At 38.5% G+C, this 17,501-nt stretch overlaps 1 protein-coding gene and 1 long non-coding RNA gene across 10 annotated transcripts in view; both read left to right on the top strand.

Annotated features, from left to right (window-relative positions):
- Window positions 1–14,849, top strand: part of LOC128886810 (uncharacterized) — a 63,377-nt gene extending 48,528 nt beyond the window's left edge. Inside the window, exons 1-3 of one of the 2 annotated variants that reach the window (XR_008459913.1) lie at window positions 13,615–13,760; window positions 14,320–14,420; window positions 14,496–14,849. This is a non-coding gene — a long non-coding RNA (uncharacterized LOC128886810). Of the gene's footprint in view, window positions 1–13,614; window positions 13,761–14,319; window positions 14,421–14,495 lie in introns of those variants that run through there. The other variant, XR_008459912.1, reaches the window with a different exon arrangement.
- LOC128886415 (uncharacterized) overlaps window positions 1–17,501 on the top strand; it is a 461,940-nt gene that overhangs the window by 296,695 nt on the left and 147,744 nt on the right. The window lies entirely within an intron of this gene.

Genomic DNA, 17,501 nt, shown 5'->3' with positions numbered 1-17,501 from the left:
CTGCGATACTCGTTCTTCTTTTTCCGTCCATTCTCTCACCTTCCAACGTCGGATATACCTCTTTCCTCTCACCATACTCTCCTTCCATCGTGGATCGCACACGCAGTTTGTCCTCTTCGTCCTCGCGAGTCGTTTTTCAATCTACGCCAGGGCGTTCCAAGGCGCACGCACGGAGTGTGCGTGTCACGCGAAGAAGAGGCTGAAGAAGAAGAAGGGTGGCAATTCATTCGTAGTTCCAGGAGGACACGACCGGGAGACCTAAGCCTCTTCCGTGACCCGAACCGGTCCGCCTCGTGCTCGTTCTACGCGGGTCAGCGACACTCAACCTAGGACAACGGCTAGGACAACCCTTTGTTACTTGTGGTTCTTTTAGGAGAGATGTCTGAGAAGATAGGCGCGAGCGGTGTTCATTACGAGAGTAGTATGAGTATATTTTCCTTTGGTTAGAGATGTAAGGGTTCTTGTGATTGGTGATTACGTGGGATTAAAGGTTTTTAACCTTTTGGGTTAGGATGTTCTCTTTAGTCGCGAAGGTGGTATAAGTCTGTCTTGACTATTGCGTACTGTATAGACGTTGCAGTTCCTCAAACATTCGAATGTTTTACAAATGCGTAATAATCCGCAGTTTAATTATACGAGTCGGTATTATTTAAACAGAGAATATATGAAGAAAGCGACGAGAAGCGTGTATACTAAATTAGAAACGCTGCCACTTCGGAAGATAAATGAACAAGTTTAAGACTGTGGCCCTAAGGAATCTAACAATGTATACAGATAATAATACAACATAGCATTTGCATAGTAATGGTGTCTTGCTAATGGAAATAAACGACGACTTTCAAAGAATGCGAGTTCGTTTAATTGTTAGAGATTCACAAGATCTGATCCTGGTACTATGGGTGGAAGGCATTAAATGAAAAGTAAACAACATTGTGTTATTATGTAACGACCATCGTGCAGTCACTGATTTAATAAATATTAATCGTGACAAATGTGAAAGGAGCAATAGTATGTTAATTATGCACAAGCATACGAGCAGAGAAGATTTGTGCGCGTTGTCAACCGTTTACGATTTGCACATTAATTAATTGTTAAGAAGGTTTTAATTACTCACGACTGTCTACATACTTTTCCGATGTTTAATTTCATTTCGATATTAGATGTTGACTGAATAAAATAAAATAATCGTAGTGGTTATTTTATTGTACAGTGATCCATTAAATTGCACATATATACTATCATGAATGTAAATTTTAATGTTAAATTAACTGCCTGTTGCAGTTGATTTCTGTTTGTATATATGACTATTAAGAATTGTTGAAAATTAGATTCTGTTGTTTGTTGAATTCTATGCTGTTTCAAATAATTAGAATTGTGAAATAATGCTACACGTGCAATTTAAGTTGAATATTTAATTTGTATAGTATTTTTAATTACTTATATTTTGAATTACTGTAGAGTAAAACTCTAATATCGATGGTCAATTCAAGCAACAAGTATTGATAGAACAGGTATCATTTTTCAACTACATAAAATTGATCTTCATTCGCGAGGGAGGCCAGAGTGTATAAAGATAGAAGAAAGAAATTTATTGGAACTCTCTTAGCCGCAGCTGATAAACAAATGTCGGTCGTTTCGAGCGCCGTTTCCAAGGTACTCAATTATCGGAAGGAAGACATAAAACCGTGTTTCTCGTCACCAGTCGTAAAATGGTAATCGGCACACGAGAATTTATAAGCTTATACCCAAGGCTAAACGTTTCTTCAGTCTTGTTTCTCTATTGTCTGCTAACAATAATTACCGCGAATAGTATCGTGACTCTCGAAATTGCCAATTACTTAGTGAAGATGGATAAAGTTTTAGTAAACAATTTCCAATGATGTCCAGCAGACCATTCATCACTCGTTGAATAAAAATTAGAATTTTTATTACAGAATTAACTATTTTACCCAGAAATGATTCAACTATTCGATTGAATAAACATCATGAATAAATTGCTATTTATTGATTTTAACCCCTTAAGCTACAATTCAAGCTCCAACAGCCTCGAACCAAACGTGATTATAATTGATATTTATTATTTGAAACAAAATTTTGTCATCTCTGCTGCTTAGTAATTAATTATAATATTTTTCTGTGAAATTCCTGTGAAAATAATGCTTCTTAACGATTCGTTTACATTTCACAATCGTATCTGCGCTTCTCATCTGCGGCCACTTTAAATTATAATGCATAACTTTTTATCTGTATGGGGACCCAATGGCCCTACTATGTTGCATAACTTCTTATTTCTGCGTCGCTTGACAACTCACCTCTGTAGTCCCTTCTAGCTCGGGTACCTCTGAGTTGCTAAGCCCGTACTGTACCTTGCAAAAACACCGCTAGCGACCCTGAGGGCTCGTCGTTATGTGACAATCCTCGTCGTTATGTGACAATCAATCCAGCTGTCTCGCTAACTCCTGAGCAAAGCACATTAGCGTGGACTACGACTATGCAGTGTGACTGTTAGAAAGAAAGGGGAGTAGATTCGCCGAACGGTAAAATTTCCTTGCCTCTGTCCCCTTCGGTTCGTAGGTGCCTCGCCAACTTCCGAGCAACATACAATACTTGCCTCGATGAAACGCAAAATGAAGAGGGCTTGTCTCTCCATTCTCTTCTTTGCTTTACAGTGAGATCGATAGAATAAGAACCTCCGCCAGTGGTACTAGAACAAATAATCACGTTATTCGGCGTTTTACGAACTCTTCATCTTCGGTTGCGGTCAGGTTCGGGCCTCAGGTAAATGTACTACCTGCGACAACCGCCACGAGGCAACGAGGTTATCGCGTTCGGAACAAAATCTAACTGATCCCAACCTAACTAGTCCCGGGAACAAATAAAAGGAATAATAACCTCAACTCTCCTTCCCGAATTTTCCATTTCCATTCGAACTGAAAACGAACATTGTTCGATATCTTTCTTTCGCAATCATGCGTTGTCTCGCGCGGCCCGTACGTGCGGCGCAGCAATTCTCACCGCGGCTCGCGCAAACAGGAAAAAGTCGTCGCGAACGGCATCGCGATCGTTTCGTTGCGGTTCGCGTGCAACGGCAGCCGTTATTTCGCCGTTGTTGCACAACAACGACGGCCGGAGTCGCCGTCACCTTTGGTGACACGTCACCTCTGACTTTTGCGACGTGCTGCACCGGCGCAAGAAGCAACGTGCTCGCACGTCCCCGGGCACGTTCCTCGAAACGGCCTAATCTGCACCGTTGCATATCTACGGGAAGGCACGTATCTTTGTCCGTCTTCTTCTCCGGCTGGAAATTCTCCGTTCGAGAAATCCGCCGGCGAGATTCCGTCTCGCCTTTGCCCTTTCGAGTCCCGGAGTCTCGTTCCCCGCTTCCCGGGACTTTTTCGACCACGGTGCTGATATTGTTGTTAAACCGACGATGACGGTGTTACGCGTGGGCGTTGATTATCGCCGCGCGCTCGCGACTCCTGATAGAAACGAGTCGGTCTCGGAACGGGTCGGGCCGTAAGTTGCGATTTTTATGCAATATTAATTTCACGCTGACTTTTACCTTCGAGACGAGGGAAGAGGAAATGGGAAAGTGAAAGAATTGGCGAGCTTGAGGACTGACGAGTGCGCAGAGTGGGAGTAGAAGCCGGGTTGTAGGTCTTTTTTAATTGCACACGGAAATTGTTGATACATGAAAAGGTTGAGTACTGCAACGGTGACGGGTTAATTGGTTTATGGACTGGAAGAATTAAAGCAACTGTTAGGTTGATGCGAAAGGAATTGGGACTTTGAATCTTTAGATTTAAATGACCATAACTTTTTTTTGTTATGAACTTTATTAATAAAAAAAAAAAGAAATCATTAGAATCGGCACACCTTTTTCCTTTGGGAAACATGTTTTTTTTTATCTTGGTTGCGTAGATTTTTGGAGTCCTTGAGGCGACGAATTCGTTGAAGGCGTTCGCTTTTAGGCGTGTACCACCGGTGGCTCACATTTATATGTCCCATCTGTAAAGTAAATTTGAAACTCGATTGGTTTCAGACGAAAACTGTGGCCTTCAGAATGTACACAAACAGTTACCTCTGATGATGACCTCCGGTGGGTGTCAAATACTCTATATTTTCTGAGGAAATACTCTAAAAAATTTCAATAATTTCAAAATTGGAAATACTATATTTATTTGAATATATATATATATAAGGTGTTCTCAAAGTTTGAATAAATTGTATATATACATTGTTTATATTCTTTTCTTGAAACAAAAATTCATGTATATTACTAAAAAATGTAGTCCCAAACTTATTTCCACCTAATAGAGTATAAAAATATACCTTGGAAGCTATGTATGTACATTATAGTAGAAAGTAAAGAACAGAGGAAAGATCAAAAGAAGTGGAAGAGGTCAACTAAAAAAAATATGAGATTGAAAGACAAAAAAAAATAGATGATGATTTCACTATTGTATATTGACATTTTTTTATTTTTATTAAGTCACAATATCCTCGTTATTTTCACGAGTACATTCCATACCTGTGGACCGTCAATTATAGCATGTCCTGTACACAGTACAAGTCTTGAAAAAGAATAAGCTATTTGTTTTTGCACGAATTCCCTCTAAAATTGCTAAAATTAATAGCTGTGGTTCGGTTACGATTAGTTTACATACTTCGCTACTTTACTGCCAGCTTATATTTAAAGCAGACGCGAAAGACATCCAACAGGAAATTAATATTAGCAACAGTTATGCGTTATAGTTACATCACGACGCTAGAAACCTTTGCTTTAACACGCAGATCCTTTTCATTGCGCTCTTTAATCGTTGGCATTCGAACACTTTCGCCATCCACCGTGCACGATGATAATTAAAGCTGAAAAGTACTCGCAATAAAATCGACCTTGGTCATGGAGATGCAAATGCATCGTAGAATGTTTTAACGAGGAATAATTCTTTGATATTTGGTAAAAATTGCTTTGGATTATTTGTTTTCTGGATCTGACCACGATTACGCTTGAGTTAGCTGTAAAAATGCAAAGACAAACTGGGTAATGAAATAAAGGAAAATTTTAGGAATTTGGTTGATTTTTAAGTGTCTTGCATGAAGATATACATTCCACTTGGGCCATGTGCCAAAGATTGAAAGAATGGGAGATTCTTCTTCACAATAACATCTTATTAGAGCATCATGATAGATTAAAAAAATAAAAATTCAATCAAAAGTGACCTTTTAAAAATTTCACTTGAGCCATGTGCTAAAGATCGAAACATTGAGAGCTTCTTCTTCACAATAACATCTTATTACAGTATCATGATAGATTAAAACAAAAATTCACTCAAAAATGAGCTTTCCAAAAAACAGGATTACAAACCGTAAGATACTAGGTACCATTAATTACTTTTTAACAAGTATTACCAAGGATCTGATTTTCTTAATTATCACCCTGTCTATTATCTACAACAAAATTCAGGTGTTTAGTATCCATCTTTACAGCTTCCCAGAGTATCACAACAAGTTCTTGCCTCCAAGAGTATTTGCTTCAAAAGTTCCTAAAAGTTCCATCCGAAGTTCCTAAAAATACAAGAACACCGCTCGGCAGGTGTTCGTATTAATTTTCGTTGTACGAGAGGTACCAAGAGCGCTCTCAGGAGTCGAGCGATTCAAAATTACGACGTCTCGACCGGCAATTCATTTTCTTCCGACTTCTCCGCCGAAAGGTCGAACCACCTGACCCTCCGTCGTAATTACACAAAGGTCGAAGATTTAATGGCCTGGCCTACGCAATTGTTCCCGACAATGCAAGCCTGCGTAAATAAGTAACGACCCGACCCTGTCGCAGACAGCCTCTTGTGTTCGGCGAACACGCGGTTGGTCCAGCCTGGTTCATAGACTCGACGACTACGAGGCACACTTAGGCTTCGCCCGCACGTATCCCACGAGCCACGTTCGATAGAACACTCGCCTGTCCTTTTTGTAAAATGCAAATCCTTCCGCGAGGAGGAACGCCGCGCCGTGTGAACGAGATCTCCGAGCGCTTCAGGGTCGCGGTGTACATTCTAGCGACATTGTTCCGGTCGTAGTGTTTTTCAAACGACTACGTGCCCCTTCGTGGCTCCGCTACGAAAGAATACGTGGATTTCGAGTTGTACCGAACTTGTTGGTAATGTTTCGACGAATTGTTGAAAAAGAAAATCTGCGGAATCCTGTAATGCGGAGATTTGAAATTATGTATGGATCCCCTGTTTTTGCACCTGGCATACGCCATTTTACTCGCTTCGGTGTGCTGAATACGAATATCGTTGTCGTTTTTGGCGGGAATTAGAATTTTTCAATATATTTGCATAAAACTGTCTCACTAATACGTACGATTTTGCGGCGGGCGGATTTAAATATAGAACCTAACCTAATATATTGATAATATTCATGACTAATTAAGTTTTAATAGACTACACCCTTAAAAATAACATACCTCATGCATGGAAGTTACTGGGTGTGTTAATAGTCTCGCTGGGAAAACGCTTTTACCATCATTTGTTTTAAAACATTTACAACATATTTAAATTTCATCGAAATCGATGAGGAATAACCTAATCTCAATAAATACCGACATATCAGATAACGTAATTAATCAGTCTCGCAAGGCTACGACAAATATTCACGAATCTTCTCGCGAAAATATCTCCAAGACCAAAAGTGGGTAATATTTGTAGAGAAAATATTCTAAATACTATCTTAGTACTTATCTTACTTTAAATAGTATCTTAAATACTATTTTAAATACTTATATACAATTCGGAATTGAAATAAAATAGTATCTCAAATGGAATACAACATTTCAGCAAATAAAATATTATATTTTGATAGATCTTAAAATCTTTTCATAAGAAATGAAGTATTTTATTTTAAAAAATACGTGCACGATCCGAAATAAAATATTTATTTACTATTTACTATTTAAAATACGTATTTCACCCAGCTCTGTCCAAGACAAACTATTAATGTAAATTGCAGTTGTCGAACGCCCTTAGGCTGCCCATTCGTGTCAATCAAAAAATATAAATCATGCATTCGTACGTTTAGCGACGCTTTTTTCCTGGACTGTTCAATTACACGGAATGTGCATCACGGTTGTCCGCAGGCATCAATTTTACAATGCTTTCCGATGCATGATCGACTTCGATTCTCCTAATGGCGCCCCTCTCGAAACCCGACGGCCAATTAAATTAAAACTGCGAAGTAGTTGAGGATTATCATAATCGCGCGACACGACGACGACGACGGGAGAAGACGTACGTGGGCTCGTAAAAGCTCGCGTGTCCTTTTGATTCGACGGGTGGAAAACAAGTCTTCATTATTCGATCGTGAAATGCCTAATACCGTCGTGACGCTTCGCGTCGTTATTAACATATTAGAAAGCCAGATGGATTAATATTTTTACGGATCCCGAAAAAGGCATCTTACGTCAGAATCGTTGATCAACGTTGATACATTATCTGTTTCATTATGTGCATGGCATTTATTACTTATTGTGCGGCCAGTGAAAGTACGCGACGGGTACGGTTAGTTTCGCAAATTTCAAGCGTGCTTTCTTTCGCATTAGGGGTATCTGGCAATCAACGACGGTATTCGAAAAATATGCAGCACGAGGAACTCGCGCCTGTCTGAATTTAGACGCCGTCTTTTTCTTTCTAATTTCATGAACTTTCACCGAGATCGTCGGTTTTGTTTTATTGCGCTGCAACGATGTGGATTATTTCCTGCTCGAGGTTGAAGCGAATTTATTTCGATCATTATCCGTAACGTTCGCCTATTATTCGAAAGAATCCGTGTAATGTTAAGGAAACTTCAAAGACGACTTTAGAGAGCTTCGAATTATATATTTCCAGCATTTTTGGACTGTTTTCTTTAATGATCGTCGAAATAAATTTATTTAAAAATTTTCAGACTATAGTTTTAACGAAATTGAATTAAATCTATTAGTTGACATCAATACGAAATGTAATTCCAGTTCCTTTCACTTTTACATTTGTAATTATCAGACTGTGGATATTTATGCAAATTCATCATTTTATAGATATAGACAAGGAAATGAAATTCAAATGAAAGTAAATATGTTCTTTCTAATTGATATTTTGTATATTTTCCTTTTTGTCCACATCCTCGTATATTTTCCTGTATTTTCAGTTGTTTTAAATGCATAAACTGCCGCAGTCTAATAATTATATATTTGGTTATTGTTTCAGAGAAATTTCATTGTTGTATTATATTTAATATATACGATATATAATTCTGATATAATCCTTCCCTTTTAATATTAAAATTGTATCTTTTGCCTCTTCTTTCCAAAAATCTTTGTTGTTCTCTATTATTTTCAGTAGACGTTGATGTAATTCTGATTTATTTTCAACATTGAAATTATTTCAACGCTCACAGAAGAGAGCAGTATTAACGAAGGTTTAAAATTACAAATATATAATTTGGAGATTTCTAAGGTCCAATAAAGGATAATACAGATTCATACAGAATGGTACGGTATAATACAACAGAATACACTGCACTACAGAATAATGCAACAAATTAAAACACAACGCAGTAAAATAGAGTGTAATACTGCGTAATGGAACAGAATACATTACAGTACAGAATAATTCAGCCTAATAAAGCGCAATAAAGTATAACGCACAAGTATAAAGCACAATATACTGCAGTCCAGAATGATGCAGAGTATTATTCTAATCTGTTCGAATCACCATAATTGAATAAATATTCCCACGAAAAGAATTTCCATTACCTCTCCAAAACCGATATTCAAATTCTCCCACGGATAAATTCATAATAGGGTCCATGGGTGCCCATCCCATAAGACAGTTCACCTCCTCCTCTTCCCTCCTCTTAAACGCGACATTTTCCACGTTCACGTCCCGCGGTGTCCGAGGCGTCGCTAATGTGACATTTACTTCGTCGCGAGGGATCACGGAATTGTCCCCGTGGACGTAGGTAAAAATTCAAAAGAAGAGGCCGTGAGCGCGATGGAGGGGCAGGGGAAAACTGGAGGAAGAGTGACATCAGGAGAAGCGCTTTGTGTACGCCACGGAAGACAAGCAAGTAGGTGGGGTGCCTCGTGCGAGGATCGTCGTAAATGTCTTCATCCGTAAGATATGAGATGCCGTGGGCGTCCACGGGCACGCAGACCCTCTGGTGGACACCGCTTTCAGCTGTATTAACCTCTCCGTGAAAAGAGCCAGAGGTGAAGGTGAAGAGGAAGCGAGGAAGAAAGATGTCAGCCAGCTTCTCCAGGTTCGCGGAATATCGCGGAGATAATCGAACCGCGAACAATCCTCTTCCACCGGGTGCCTCGCGATAGCGCGGTAGTACGTTTCGTAATAATCCGTTAGGACGGAGACGTTCTGCCAGGATGCTCGCGATCGTAATCGGCAGGCCTCTTCTGGTTGCCGGTAATGCGTGTCGCGGGAATAAATTTCGTTCTTTTTGGGGCCCCAGGCACCCGTGAAACGCCGGGACACGCGTTCCTTACTCGTGTGCGGTTGAAATTCCTGGTGGGGAGGAGGGCCGGGGGAGCCTCGACTCCTGTTCGGTACTTCAGACCCTTGAAATGTAAAAACAGAGTGCACGATGCATCAGGAAGATCTCGGGATACTATCTAGGAACTCATTTCGTAGTGCATGACTTAAATTGTGAGCGTTGACGACCATGCAGTAGGGCCCACGCGTTGAAGTCTCCGAGAATTTGAGTGGAAGCGTGCGAGAAAATTTGCGAAATATAAGAATAGACTATACGATGCATCAGACGAATGTTTGTATACTACACGTGGACTCGTTTATTGAGGCATGAATTTAAATTATATATGTTTACGGCGACGCATTCTCGCCCACTCGTCGAAGTCTCCAAGATCTTAATTGATAAAAAGTGCGTAATCACATTAACTGTAAACAGCGTGGAAAAATTGTCCAGGTTTTCCGTTACCCGAACAAGAAAAGTTATGGAAGAAATGCTAATCAGATCCTTAATCGCGAATAGCTTCTGGCTGGCATCGCGCCACTTCCAATTACTGAAACGTTCTGTCACGGAAATGAATGTCAGCGCGCTATGAAAAAGTCCCTCTCCAATTTGACATCGAACGGCTTACACGCGCCGTGACTTTCGATGGCCAAGATTTATGGAGTAACGGGGCGTTTTAGTATCGAAGTTAGCGTATTCCATGGGTTTCTGTGCCGATAGAAAGTTTCGGACTCAAAGGTTAGAACCTTCGTTCCAAGTTGCTCGGTCAAACGTGCGCCGCGTAATTCATCAAGCTTATAATTGACGGCTGCGTAACTGCTCGCATAAATTATCCAACGATAAATTGAATCGAGCTCGGTGTTATAATATGTCGTGGATATGCAACGGTGTGATTCAGCGCTGTTTAACGTGTTAAACGCATCCTGGAAAAGAATAGATGACCTAGTAACGAGTGTCACTGAAGAAATGGGTGAAACTTGATGACTGACCACTTGTGCGTAAGTCTCATGCTACTTGGCAGTTTCGTGGGTAAATACATGAAGCGAAGTTGATGGCTGTTGAACAATTTAGCAGCTAGGACGCTGAAAATGCTCTGATAATGATACGTTGGGATGATCGAGGGTGGCGACAAAATTAGACACGTGAGAAACTTGTAAATATAATATAATTGATAATATAAAATTGAAAAAGGTATAAAAGAAAGGTGACAAAACACGCCCATACCTACGACTGTTCTGACTACTTACAAAAAGTCCCAAGCTCTCAAAGAAAAATAATGGAAACCAGGCACTGGAATAAAGAACAATTCTACGATATATTTAATGAGAATTAATCACAAGACGATGAAAAATTAAAACAGACTGAACGCGCTTATAAACACCACAGATTGTTACAGCCGACTGCCAAGTCGAATCATGCTGCATATTCTGTGTAACAGTTTGAAGTATGTTACCTTTACTGTTTGTCCTTTACTGTTTACGTACAACGGTTTGTTCCTTCACTGATCCAACATATCGATAACACACATCTTCCTTTCGTAATTATAGAATGCTAATATATAATGTTTCAGAATTAGTGTACGAATCGGAAATAGGGAAGTAGCTGAGACGATTCTGAACCACACATTCCTTTGCAAAAATGTCGAATGGTTTTTGAATTATTAACGAAAAACCACCGGCCAATCACAGCGCCCAAGTAGCGCGCGCTCAGCCGCGAGAGGTTGACTCTCCTGAAGTGGGATGACTGGAATTTTCGGGCACCAACCACCTACGTGTCGTATAAAACTCCGACTCTATAGTTATCAAACATAGAATAGCCTTCCATTAGAGCTTCTCCCCCGATGGAGAGTTAAACCCAACGCGACGAACCACCTTTGGCTTGCCAGCAGACTTTATCACAACTCGTTACCAACACACGCGCGTACCTACGGTCAAGAGAAGGATTCATGGGGGAAACGTTGACACGAATGACGACTCGTACGGCGGTCACGTGGGTAGGACACAATGCAGGGTGCGGCCTCACCTCTGACACGTCGAGGTCCCGACCTATTCCCGTGTACACGGGCCAAGGTGTACCATTGTGTGGGGGGCTCAACGTGGTGCCCAACCCACGTGCAACGCCAACACGCAACGAAGCTCTAAGCTGAGCCTCTTTGGAATTTCACCGCTCCGGGAATACGACGAGGAGGTAAAATCTCTCGTAGGCACTCCGGGACGACCGAGCTCTCCGTGTAACTGGACTCGGGGACTCCCGGGGAATTCAATTTTTAATCTATGTAACTAGAGACCGCGCGTGGGTATTGTTCTTCGAATCGTCTGTATGCGTCGAAGGAACTTGTGAGTTCTTTGTTCTTATTTTTTAGATGTTTGGAAATCGTGTTTATTTATTAACTTGTCCGCTCTCTGGTGATTTTGTAATTATTAGAAAGGGTGGGTTACTTGGGCAATATTGTTGCAGGGTGTTTGCTATGGTTTGAAGACTCTATGGTCACTTAGCTATTTATTGTTTGTAAGATAGAGTTGTTTATAAAGTAAATTTTTTTGTGATACTCTTTTTAGTAATATCATGGCTAATGTTACGTAATGTTATTACATGGTTCGATCATATTAAGAAAATCACTCCTGATGTATTTTTATAATTAATTAGTGCACGTATCTTTTATTGGTCTGTGAGTAATTTTTATTTATTGAGGGAATTTAAGGGCTGTGAAACAGTAATCACACCGTTTTATGAAGACATTTATTTATTATTTATTTAATGTATAAAATAGGATGCTCTACATTCACGAGTTCTATAATATTGATCGAATAAGAAACAAAAGGCAGTTGCACAACAGCTATCATTATACAGCTGGCAGTGAACCATGCTAATCGATGAGGCTGGAATGTTTTTTTACCGCATATGTATGTATGTATTTCAATAATTACTATTAGGTTGGTGCATATGAAATGTCGTTTTTCTAGTGTTCCATTCACTAGGAACCAATAAGATCAATTTAAGTCTACTCTGTCAATAATTGATTGTAATGATATTAAAGAGGATGAAATATACTGTAAGTCACACACATTAGAATCTCTAAAGATGTTGGAATACATGAGTATGAACGTGTGAAGGTGAGAGTGAAAATTGCTAAAAACAAAATGTTAGCTTTCAAACAAGATTATGTGAATGTGTGGTGTTTGAATGTGAATGTTTGATTTGGAAAATTCAAAGCTGGTGACTTTTTATTAGAAAATTAAATTACTCGTCATCCTTTTCTACCCTTTGATTGTATAATTAATCCTGAATCTTATTGCAATGAAATAGAAGAAATGCATTCAGAATTAATAAATGAAGAATTATATATGGAAATTATTTTAATTAAATGCACTATGTTTCATTGAAAGTAGTTTTATATAGTTACCGTTTGATTTGTATAAACGACATGTCATATATACCTACCCGATACGTTGGGTTAGGTTATGTTAGGTTACCTTATTATTTATCATAGTGTACATGGTTTGAAGATGTATGAATCATCGAATCCACTATCTTCTTTAGGATTTTGTTCTTTGGTAGTAGTGCGTACAGTGGTTTTACAATTGCCATGTCAAGCCCCATAACATTATGACGTGTTTGATCAAGTTTGAAGACGTTGTAAAACAATCCTGGAATATCAAAAGCTTAAACCACTTTACATAGCAATCTATTTCGAGAGTAACCGAAGAGTTTCCGACCACAACATTCATTTCCATTGGGAGATTCGCGTTCTACAATGATTCAAGGTGCTTGACATTAAACTAGTTTCGACGAATGTGGTTGCACGATATACGTTCGGAGCGTTCATTAGAAATTCCAATGAACTCTAACGCGGAATGCTAATTTTCAATGCTTCAAATCGGGAGACAACGCGCCTAGTGCCGCCCAACCGTCTCGTGTATTTCCTGATAGGCTGCTCTGGGATGAATCTATGAAAGCATTAGTGCAATACCGAGGTCAAGTCGTAGGCAGATACGCCCAAGTGTTCTCCTCACTTCGCGACCCTCTCCCATCTACTCCTTTTATTAACGCAGCATCGACGACTCGATCGTCAGCAGAGGTTTACGAGGCGTAGTCGTTTTAACCGTTGCCCGTCGTTGGCTGATTAATCATCGCTAACCTGGCCAGTGTATCACCCAGTATATTGTTTCGATCAATTTCGCAAAGTGCGTTCGCTTTCTGAACTCTTTCAGCGAATAATACGCGATGATGTTCGTTTAATTTAGGTAATAATTTCATTTAGCAATTGTATTATACTATTAATTTTATGTGAAGGTATTAGATACATTGTTTGTACGAGTTGTTTTAGATGCATTCATTTGATGGTTCTTGAAAGAGTAAAAGTGAAAGAATCATTCTCCGACGTGTACGAATAAAATTAATATAAAATGTAGTTACTCAGTTACTTGTGTAAAAGACACATGAGTAGTAAGAAAATGTTACTGCTTGATTTTATGGAGAACAAAATAAAGAGAAATGATAAAAAATAGAAAGAAATAAGAAAAACAGAGACTATTACATTTGAGTAAACAGAGAAAGAGAAGAAGGATAGAAAAGTAGAACAAAAATGGCCAGACACAATTTGCATAAATCCAATTGATTTTTTTTATTAAAGAAAAATCCTTCTCGAAAACTTTTCATTTGTGTAGCTTTGCAAACATGCTCTTTTTCTAAATATTTAAGAAACTCTCATCAAATAATACATTAACAAATAGTTAATGTATACTTAATCAAAATATTTTGGGAAATTGATTTTCTAACCAGATACATTTTTTTTTGTTACAGGTAAGCAGAATTCAGTAAATCGTACCAATCGTTCTTCACGGATGTGAATTGGTTGCGAAGGTGTTGGAGTGGTCGGACGTCTCGTGGGAGTAACGTCGAAGGTAACTTGTTCGAAGGTGTTGACTGTATTTTAGCTAGGCAGTTCCTCGATAAATGAATTTTTCTGCCTCGAACAGGAGAGTTTATGAGACCCGAAGAAATTCTCACACTTTGTTGTGATTGATCGCGTGGAAATCGCGGAAGAATCGGCGCCTCCGCTAACCTGGACCGCCTAAAGACACGTAGGACGAAAGATTTATGAAAGCCTCGACCTTTCGCGTCGAAGCTGCCTCGAGACTGTTAGATTTTCGATGATTTTAGACTTTTGGATTTGTTCAACTTAGATTTCCAGGACAGTTTCTTTCGAAATCAACTAACTACATAGGTTAAGATTTAAGCAGAAGTCTCCTAAAATATTTAGAATGTATAGATTAACATGTATTTGATACAGAGGGAGCAGGTTTAAGATATTAAAATGTTTTGTAATTAGTTTAACTCTCTCTTGACATTAGAATTTGTAGATTTAGTAATAATTTAACCAAGGTTGCCAACTTCTTTTTATCTGTCCATAAAGTCACCCTATATGTGCAGTATTCTAATTTTATTTATATTATACTGATTTTTATATTGGAATCTGTAGATTCATTAATAATTTCTGCAAGGGTGATAACTTCTTATCTCAAAAATCATCGCAAATTTGTATCGTTAGGGCGGAAAAAAAATTACAAAATATATTTTAAAATATCAATGTTGCAAATATGTAGTCTATAGAATAAAAAGATTTTCGTAATTTGTTCATAATCAGGAATAGAATTTGAGGTGAATTCAAGTCAGCAGTCGCGAATGTGTTAATTAAGAAAGGTAGTTTATCAAACACCACGAAATAATATCACCTAATTAGCTGTCGATTGCGTTTAATTGGAAATAAATAATCGCGGAATGGTCGTGACTACAAATACCTTGTTAAAATAATTTAAAAAAAATGTAAGAGGAACAGGAAGAGATTTCAAACCATTTTATATCGCGAGCACACTATAATTGGTCGACGATACGTAAACGATGAGCTTGCAAACGTATACCGTTAATGGTTTCTTCAAAATTCCCTCGATGCATTGCCGATCGCATCTCCGGTTTATATAGTTGTACCACAAAAAATATGACGTGTTCGATTCGCCGCTAATTGCTGCTTCTATGATATGAGTTAATTGCCGCGGCTAATTTGTATCACGCGAACGTATCATTAATATCGCATTACCGCGTATTCCAACATTCTCCCGACTTGCTCGAAAGCGGGCTAGTTTTACCAACTGCCAACGAAATGGCGGATATTTATGTCGGCACGTCTACTTCTCTGAATTTTTTCAAACGCCTAATCTTTCCCATTTCCGCAGGTTTCCATCGCGAACGGGCAAAGGTCTCATCTTAATCAAAATGTTGTATAACGAGTAAACGATACCACCTGAAATAGAAGTAAAAATTTGTATAGTAGAATGAAATATTTTATAACGAGAAGCTGGAAATTCAGCTCCTGAATCGAATTAAGACGGGAATAAATTTCTATTTGTTGCTTTTATTTGTTTTCTACTATCGTAATGCAATTTTGCTCATCACCGGCTTCCAATGTTGAAGGCCCTTCTAGTTAATTCCTTTTTGAATTAATTTTGTCTCGAAACGAAATTACTCTATTAGGTTATTAGGTAGAAAGTGTTCCAGGCAAAATGCTTAAAGAATTATTTTTTATTTTTGTTTATGCATACGTTTAACAGTTGTGAGCTATAGCTTGGTATAGTATGAGGTTAGGTTAATATATTCACATTGAAAAATGTAATGCGCGGTTGTAATTTGCATAGAATCAATAAAAATTCCTGGCTTCGCCTACAAATAAACCTATACATATTCACAGAGTCGTATTTGTATTGAATAATGAATACTGACAAATAAAAGGAAAACGATAGTATGTATACATGCATCATAGTACAGTATTAACATACATTCGACGATAGGGACGCGTGATACATTTTTCAACGTCCTTTTTACATAAATTTCGTCCGACGGGAATAATTCATCGACATTGTTTAACGCATTAATTAATTGTGTTCGTGTCTATGGCTTCTTTATCGGCCGATCGACTGTGCTTCTTTGACGATGTGTCTCTAACAGGCCTCGATGAGTTTCGATAAACACTGAACAGTGTTCCTTAATTAATTGCTGATTCAATTAATTGCGCGAATTACTAATTTTAATTACTCCGAAGGGCAGAGTTGTTCAAAGACATGAATGAGCGAGGTGACCTTTATCTGATTGCACGCGAGATCGAGATTAGAGAAACTTTCGCATCACGTACCGTCAGGAACCTTGGCTGTCTTTGTAGAAGAATCTTCGCTAGTAAAAAAGTCGATTTAACGAGGACAAAGGAACAAAAGAAGATAAACTTTGAACCGTGTTGCAGGCTATACTTAAAAGCAACCCTCGTGCACGGTGTAATTATACAGTTGCGGTAATTTTGAACATTTTTCGAATATTAAGATTAATTAAACATGTAACAATTATTATCTTATGATTGCTGAAAGTATGGATTGGAATTTTTGGGGTAACGTATTAAAATTAAGACATAGTAGGTTCAACTTTAAGTCTTTCAATCGTTCCTATTTCCAGAAGGTTTTACAGAAACCCTTTATATTTTCTGCCAACCGCTTATACTGATTCTCATCTATATAAAAAGACAAACATATATCCAAATTCATTTTCGTCTAGACCTCTTAATTAATTTTAGTAAATCGACGTCACTTACTAAAGCTCAGTAACAGTACTAAACTTCAGTAACAGAAATCTGGTAAGAAATCTCCGTAAATCTAGTACAGTACTGTCTCGCGATAAGCAACTCGGTTGGGACCGGCGAGTTGCTGAATTCGAGAGAATACCGTATTAAATTCAAGTTGTGTAGATATGCAATTGCACTACTTAAATAGTTTCAAAATTAGTATAAGACCAAGTATTCACCCACACTCTCCCAAAACTCTAGATCACCCATGTTCCAACGCTTAGTTTTATATAATTAGAATTACTGTCTATGATAAAAGGAGCAAAAATTTGACAATAACAAAAAGAATCGTCCCTGAAGAGGTTAAAGCAGCCTGTTGAAT

Source organism: Hylaeus anthracinus, unplaced genomic scaffold (assembly GCF_026225885.1).
Source record: "Hylaeus anthracinus isolate JK02 unplaced genomic scaffold, UHH_iyHylAnth1.0_haploid 0, whole genome shotgun sequence".
Taxonomy (NCBI): domain Eukaryota; kingdom Metazoa; phylum Arthropoda; class Insecta; order Hymenoptera; family Colletidae; genus Hylaeus; species Hylaeus anthracinus.
Note: the sequence above shows the minus strand (reverse complement) of the source record. Positions and strands in the feature narration are given on the sequence as shown.